This window comes from Aegilops tauschii, chromosome 7 (genome assembly GCF_002575655.3).
Source record: "Aegilops tauschii subsp. strangulata cultivar AL8/78 chromosome 7, Aet v6.0, whole genome shotgun sequence".
Lineage (NCBI taxonomy): Eukaryota > Viridiplantae > Streptophyta > Magnoliopsida > Poales > Poaceae > Aegilops > Aegilops tauschii.
This window is the reverse complement of record NC_053041.3, coordinates 40,873,288-40,881,065: the sequence shown is the minus strand read 5'-3', so window position 1 is coordinate 40,881,065 and position 7,778 is coordinate 40,873,288. Positions and strand designations below refer to the sequence as shown.

General features: G+C 56.6%; 1 pseudogene; it reads left to right on the top strand.

Annotated features, from left to right (window-relative positions):
• Positions 1 to 4,740: 4,740 nt before the first annotated feature.
• On the top strand, positions 4,741 to 7,234 carry LOC141026727 (uncharacterized; annotated as a pseudogene).
• Positions 7,235 to 7,778: the final 544 nt, after the last annotated feature.

Below are 7,778 nucleotides of genomic sequence, written 5' to 3'. Positions count from 1 at the left end.
GGTGTTGCTTCCCCGGAGATGATCGAGGCTGAGCTCAACCACCTGTGCCGGCGTGTGTGGGACTGGCAGGTGACTCCGACCTCTGCCAGTTCTTTCACCGTGGTCTTCCCGGACGCCATCAGCTTGGGCCTCTTCACTCGCAGTGACGACATCACCTTGGCCCTGAACAAGCTTGTGGTCAACATCTCTGAGCCTAAGGTCGACCCCAAGGCGGTCGCGGTCCTGGATACTACTTGGATCCTCATCGCCGGGCTACCTGACGTCGCCGGTCCTAGCGGGTCATTCGCAGTATGTCCAAGATCCTTGACAAGGTGGTGGTGGTGGACGAGCTCTCCCTCCGCAAAGAGGAGGAGGTCCGGGTCAAGGTCAAGTGCCTTGACTCCGACAAGCTCCGTGTCACCGTTCGCGTCTTCTTCAACGACCTGGGATTTGACCTCAAGATCTCCCCCGAGCCTCCCAACCACGTCGGGCGCCCACGCTTCTCTGATGATGGACACTTTGGAGGTGGGGGCACGGACCGGCATGATGACTCCCACTACCGCCGCCTGCGCCCCTCCTGCCACGAGGATCCGGACGACAAGGAAGAGCGCTCGGGCCGCAGCCACTCTCCCTCACGTGATCCACCTCCGAGCCGTGGGGGGGTGGGCGCTGGCTCTGGCCGCTCGCGTGGGCTGACCCTTGCTGACGAGTCTGCTCCCACATGTAGGAGATATGCCCTAGAGGCAATAATAAATGATATTATTTATCTCCGAGTTCATATTATGTTTATGTTCCATGCTATAACTGCAATGATTCTCGAGTCTACAATATCCACGAGGCTCGGAGGAAGACTCATATGCACGTGTGGAATAATAAACGGTAAGAAGTATTCCTAGTCTGGCCTCTAAGACTAGCTCAAGTGTTGCATGATGGTTTTGTTTTCCTGATCATGGGCATGTCTATGCCAGCAACTTTGAGGGCAAAATGTTAAGAGAACACTGTGTTGAATCGACCCGGATTGATGTTATGCTATGAGATTCATTCATCACAAGTTAATGGTACATAACACAGAGATGGTTAACGTTTGCATGATTCCTTAGACCATGAGAGTATCGAGTTTCTTCATGCTTGCTTCATGAACTTTGGGGTTTGTTAAACGTCATCCGTAAATGGGTGGCTATTACGGCGGCTTACGGGTTCATGGAAAAGTGTGTCAAGTAACTTGATAGCTCAAGATTGGGATTTGCTCCTCCGACGATGGAGAGATATCTCTGGGCCCTCTCGGTGTTACGGTATCCATCATCGTCTGGCCAGACACTTTGTGATTTGATCACGGGGATGCCGGAACACGATAACGAGAAAAGAGAACAATACCGGTAACGAGGTAACTAGCATAGTGGACAAGTTGTTGATCCACGGGAATGCCAACATGTCTCACCTCGGGTATTTGTAACATATCGCGAAGCAACAGGAATAGCACACGGCAACTGGAGGTTCACTCAAATATTTATTCGTGTGGGTATAGGGGTCAATATGGGTGTCCACGGCTCCGATGTTGATCATTGATCGGAAAGGGTTCCAGTCATGTCTATACTTCACCGAACCTATAGGGTCACACGCTTAAGGGTCATCTATCTGCTGAATACTAGACAAGGAGTCTGAGAGAAAACCACCGAAAAAGTTTCGGACACCGGAAAAGTTTCGGACAGCGGAAAAGGTTCCGCAGAAAGATGTCATCGGATGAGTTTCGATGAAACTGAAAAGTTGTTTCAGGGGATACCATAAAGTCAAATTGGTTTCGGCACATGCCTGATAATTCTTGGAGGGTGCCAGAATCATTCTGGAAGCTTTCTAGAATTTTCCGGATAATAACCGGATATGCTCCGGAGCTGCCGGAACCACTTCAGATGCTTTTCGCAGATGAAAATCACTAAACCGGGATTGTTTCGGAACGCGTTGAAAATAATTTTGGTGGGTAGGAAATGTTCTAAGCCCACACAAATATTTTCAGTTCGAACAGACGCTGAAAATTGTCGTCGTGAATAGTGAAAGTGCTTTTTGGGATATTTTATGGTGAGTCACCTTTTGGGATATTTCCAAAAGGCTTCTAGAAGGGCTTGGGGGCCAAGCATGCTCCTCATTTGGTCCCCCAAGGGGGTTGGCCGGCCACATGTGTGGGGCTCCATGGAGCTCCACTTCCCTCCCCATTATGCCCTTCATGTGTGACATTTACATGGGCATTTTGGGTTTTTGTGAGCCATCCCTACCCCTTGGCTTTCCTATAAATAGAGGAGGAGTGGGCAGCCCAAACCTCATCCCTTCTCACATACAAGTGCCATGCAATGATCTGGCTTCTCTCTCCCTCCCCGCGAAATAATTTCGTAGAGCCGAAAGGCTGTCTGGGTTCCGGCAGGAACTAGTTCTGGACGGCGAAGCCCTGCCGGTAGATGACACCGTATGTGTGCAACTCTGTAGAGAGATCGTAGTTTCGGTCTTAGTTCGTGAGTGCCTCCCAAAGGGCTGTCCGTGTGACCGTCCGAGTTTCGAAGGTCCTCCCGAAGGGCTGTCCGAATGACCATTCGAGTTTCGAAGGTCCTCCCGAAGGGCTGTCCGTGACACCGTTCGGGGGGCTGTTCGACCGCCTCCCGAAGGGCTGTCTGAGGAGCAGATGAGGGTATGCATCCTCGCGGTTGGGAGGTTGTAAATCCTAGCTGCGGGGATCTGCACCGCCGATCGTCATCGACTCTACTTCCCGCTGTGCTACGAGTCGGTAACGAAAAAGATCAAACCATGTATGCAGTGTCCATAGTGGTCCTGGGCTGGTGCGTAGGTCGGAAAATTTTTGTTTTCTGCTGCGTTACCCTACACCACGGTGTTGCCGGCGGCCTCTCCCTCCTCCTCAGCTGAGATGAGTGACATCTCTAGCGTCGGCCTCCTCGTCGCTCCGCCCTCCTCGCCACGCTCGCCTTGCTCCACCCCTGCGCCCGGCTCCCCGCCTTCGACCCTGGAGGCGCTTCCCCTGGCCCTGGCGGATCCCTCATCGGACGAGCTTCCCTCCGGCGAGCCCCCTCTCCTCGGCTCCCCTGAGGACGCACCGGCGCGGCCCGCTGCCGCCTTCCCAAAGGCCGCCGTTACGGCGACGCCGAAGGATAGCCCGCTTGCCCCGTACGCACGCCGGACTCGGGCCTCGTCGACTCCGGTGACTGCCTCCCGCCATAGTGCCAGTCTCGACGCGGACCGCCCAGCTGGAGGCCCGGCGCCGTCCATCTCCGAGCGCGCTGAGATCCGGGCCACGGCCCGGAACCTCGAGTCAGGTGCCATCGACATCCCACCCAGTTCTTCCAGTTGCTTGTTTTCTGCTCTTGAGGCTGTTCCTCTGGGCCACCTCGCCAAGGTGGCCGCGGACTCGTCCGTCGTTTTCAGGGGGGAGGTTGGACCCCCCTTAGAGCAGATTGCTGCTATGCAGGCCCGGGAAATCCTTGATGGGAAACTCGCTGAGACCCGGGCCCGTCTCCTCCGCACTCCGGCATCCCAGCCCCCCGCGTTGGAAATCCATGGCCGCACCCGCTCCCGCATTAGTAGCGCCTCCTCTGTTTTGGGGTCAAGCAGCCCCCCGATGGGGGTTTAGATGTGGGTCCTCTTTTGGAACATCCGCGGCTTCGGCCATGACGGCTGGCGTCGCCAGCCCGTTGAGTACATGCGTGACGAGCACATCGACATCATCGCCATTCAGGAAATTAACCATGCGCACGGAATTTTCTCTCCCCGAGTTAGAGCGTCTTAGCCCCCACCTCTTCGCCTGGCACTGGCTCCCTTCTAGTGGGACCACGGGGCACTCGGGAGGCATCCTTTTAGGTGTGAAGGATGCCACCTTTGAGGTTGGCGGTATGGACCGGGGTGAGTTTTTAGTTAGCATGGAGCTCTTCGAAAGGGTGCTCAACTTCAAGTGGGAGGTTATCATTTTCTATGGACCGGCGGACCACCGCCGCTCCCCGACCTTCCTCGAAGAGCTACAACGGAAGGTCTCCGCCTCCACCTTCCCGGTGGTTGTTGGAGGTGATTTCAACCTCATCCGCTCTCCCGATGAGAAGAATAATGACCGGATCAACCGCCCTAGGATGCAGATGTTCAATGACTGCATCGCGGATCTCGGCCTTCGCGAGCTTGAGCGGACGGGTGCCAGATTTACCTGGAATAACCGCCAAGCCGACCCGACACGGTCCGTCCTGGACCGCGTCCTAGTCTCCCCGGAATGGGAACTTAGATGCCCCTTGGCTTCGCTCCGTGCGATTACCCGGATTGGGTCGGACCACGTCCCTCTCCTCCTCTCCACCGCAGAGGAACGCCCTCCCACCCCGCCTCGCTTTACGTTCGAGCTCTTCTGGCTCAACCAAGCGGGCTTCAGGGAGGCGGTCGCGGCCAAGTGGACCTCTGCGCGCTCCTCCCCCCACCGGTCCATGTCGGTTGTGGACTCTTGGCAGTTTTGCGCCAAGCTCGCCCGCCAATTTATGAAGGGGTGGGGCGCTAACCTTGGCAGGGACCTCCGCGAACGCAAAAAAGCCCTCCTATCTGCCATCCAGGCCTTGGACTCCCGCGCAGACACTTCCGGGATCTCCCCGGATGAGTGGATGTTGCGATATGATCTTGAGGATCAGCTCGCCACCATCTATACGGATGAATAAGCATACTGGAGGCTCCGCGGTACCCAGCGATGGGTGCTGCGGGGCGACGCTAATACGGCATACTTCCAGGCGGTCGCGAATGGGCGGCGACGTCGGAACTCCATCCACTGTTTGTGGGATGGTGATTCCCAGCTCGTTCGCCCCTTGGACATCCGGGCACATGTAGTTGGCATCTACAAAGCCCTTTTCTCCCCCACCCTTCGGGGTGGGGTTGCTCTGGCAACCGACATCTGGTCGGGCACCCAGCTTGTGTCTGATGCGAACAATGCCGCCTTAGTTGCCCCATTCTCCGAGGAGGAGGTCCTCGCGGCGATTAAGGGCATGAACGCCTCCTCGGCGCCGGCGTCGGATGGACTGCCAGTGTCCTTTTTTAAAGCATTCTGGCAGACCATCAAACCTGAGGTCATGGCTCTCTTCGACGAGTTTTTCTTGGGGACCATGGATCTTGGGCGCCTGAACTATGGGGTCGTCACTCTTATCGCCAAATTTCCGGGCGCGACGGACATCCGCCAATTCTGACCTATCACTGTGATCAATGTGATATTCCGGATCCTCACCAAAGGGTACGCCAATAGGGTGACCCTGGATGGGGTGTTGGTCTTCCACGAGGTCCTTCATGAAGTCCGCTCCAAGCACCAACGGGCGCTCTTCCTGAAGCTCGACTTCCATAAAGCCTATGACACTGTTCACTGGCCCTTCCTTCAGGAAGTATTACTCCGCAAGGGCTTTGATGACCGTTGGGTGACCAGAGTTTTGCAGCTTGTCTCCTGCGGTCGGACCGCTATTAGCATTAATGGTGAGATTGGCCCCTTCTTCCCCACGCTATGTGGGGTTCGCCAAGGCGACCCTTTCTCGCCGTTCCTGTTCAACATGGTGGTTGACGCCCTTGCGGCCATTCTTGACAAGGCCAAATCGGCCGGTCACATTCACGGTGTGGTCCCACACCTAGTAGGAGGGGGTGGGGTCTCCCTCCTCCAATATGCCGATGACACCATAATAATGGTTGAGGGCTCCGCGTCCGATATTGCCAACCTGAAGTTTCTCCTCCTATGCTTCCAACAGATGTCCGGTCTTACCATCAACTTCAATAAGAGCGAAGTGATGGTTCTGGGATTCCCCTCGGTGGAGGCCCAGGGCATTGCGGACCGGCTTAACTGCCGCCTGGGTTCTCTCCCCACGACTTATCTGGGAATCCCCATTAGTGACTCGCGCCTCACCGTAGCGGACCTCCGCCCTTCCGTGACCCGAATGCAACACCGGGTCAAGCCCTGGAAGGGCCGATGGCTCTCGAAGGCGGCGAGGGTAATCCTCATCAACTCCTCGCTGGCTAGCCTCCTTTGGTTCCTCATGAGCTTCTATAGCCTCCATGAGACGCTTCACCAGGAGGTGGCCAAATATCAGTCCAGGTTCTTCGGGGCTGGCGAGGGGGACAAGCAAAAATACCATATGGTGAGCTGGCCTGACATTTGCAAACCCATGGACCAGGGAGGTCTGGGGATCTTATCTTCCCGTTGCATGAACATTGCTCTCCTGACCCGATGGCTATGGCGTATCGCCAACGGGGAGGGTGGCCTCTGGCTTCCATCATCCAGAATAAGTATCTCCGGGGCCAACCTCTAGCTTTCTGCCTGCGCTCTAGGGGATCCCAGTTCTGGCAAGCTGTGATTCAGCTTCTTCCCGTGCTCCGAATTGGCATGTCCATCTCTGTGGGTTCTGGGTCCTCGACCCTGTTTTGGTTCGACCGCTGGCTTGGGGATTCCCCTCTAGCCGCCCGCTTCCCGGGCTTATTTGCCATTGCGGCTGACCCCCGGATTTCCGTCGAGAGGGCCCTTATTGACTTAGGGCGTCTCGCCTTTCGGCGCCCCTTTGGCCCCCAGGAGGTTGACGCGTGGGACGCCCTTCTACAGGACATCGCTCTCTTGCCGATTGATGTAGAGGGCGCCGCTGACTCCATGACGTGGCGCCTGGAGCCCACGAGATGCTTCTCCACGAAGTCTCTGTACGCTATCATCGCCCCCTCGTTGGCCCCTGAGCCCTTTAGCCTGATCTGTGACATTCGCCTCCCCCTCAAGATCCGGAAATTTTCTCTGGCAGTGGATCCGGGGACGTCTCCCCTCTGGGGTTGAAGTCCGCAAGTGCAATGGCCCTGGGGACGGGATGTGTCCCCTGTGCGCCACGGTTCAGGATTCGAACCACATTTTCTTCAACTGCCCCACGGCCCAGTTCTTGTGGTCGTGCTTCCGTGAAACGGTCGGCGGACAATGGTACAATACCAACTTCCCCGACTTACTCGCGGAGATCCATGCCTCATCCCCGCGTTACCGCCATATTAGATGGTTGTGCATTGGGATCCTCGCGTGGACGCTTTGGAATATTCGCAACAAGCTTGTTATTCAGAAAGTGCCTCTGCGACGTGCGACTGACGCGATCTTCAAAATGTGTGGCTATTTGCAGCTCTGGCGGCCGCTTAGCCGCCCCCAGGACCGGAGCATCATCAACACCCAACTCACCGACCTTCGATCGATGGCCTTCTGCATGGCGCCCCCACTTCCGCCACCGCCGTCGGAGCCTGATTAGGCATGCTTCGCTTGTGGTGGTTTTGGTGTGTGTCCTTTTGTTCTTAGGGCTTGTTGAGCTGTGCCCTCAGCATTAACCCTACTGCTACCTTATCTGTGTGTGTGTGACTTTGAGTCTGTCTGTGTGTGTGTGTGTGAACATTGCTGGATGTTTGGCTCGGGCGGTTTGCTTTATATATAAAGCGGGGCGAAAGCCTTTTTCGACAACGGTAGGCGGCGGTCAGGAGCAGCTGGGAGGGGGCGTCCGGGAGCAGCGCAGGAACGGCAGGCGGCGGTGAGGAGGAGCTGGGATCCGTTGACCGGGAGCAGCAATTGGGGGCTGCTGTGCATCACCCAACCCCAATGGGCAGCGAGCGCCACAACGAGCGAACAAGCTGGCTATGGCGGGCGGCGCGACGGGAGTAGGCTGCGCGCGCGACCTCTACGTGCGGATCCTCGTCCGTATTCGACGGGCCGGCTACTACAGGTTCTTCGCCTACAACGGCGATGGTGACATGCTGGAGCCTATACGTGCAGCTTTGGGGAAGTGAGCAGCCCCGGA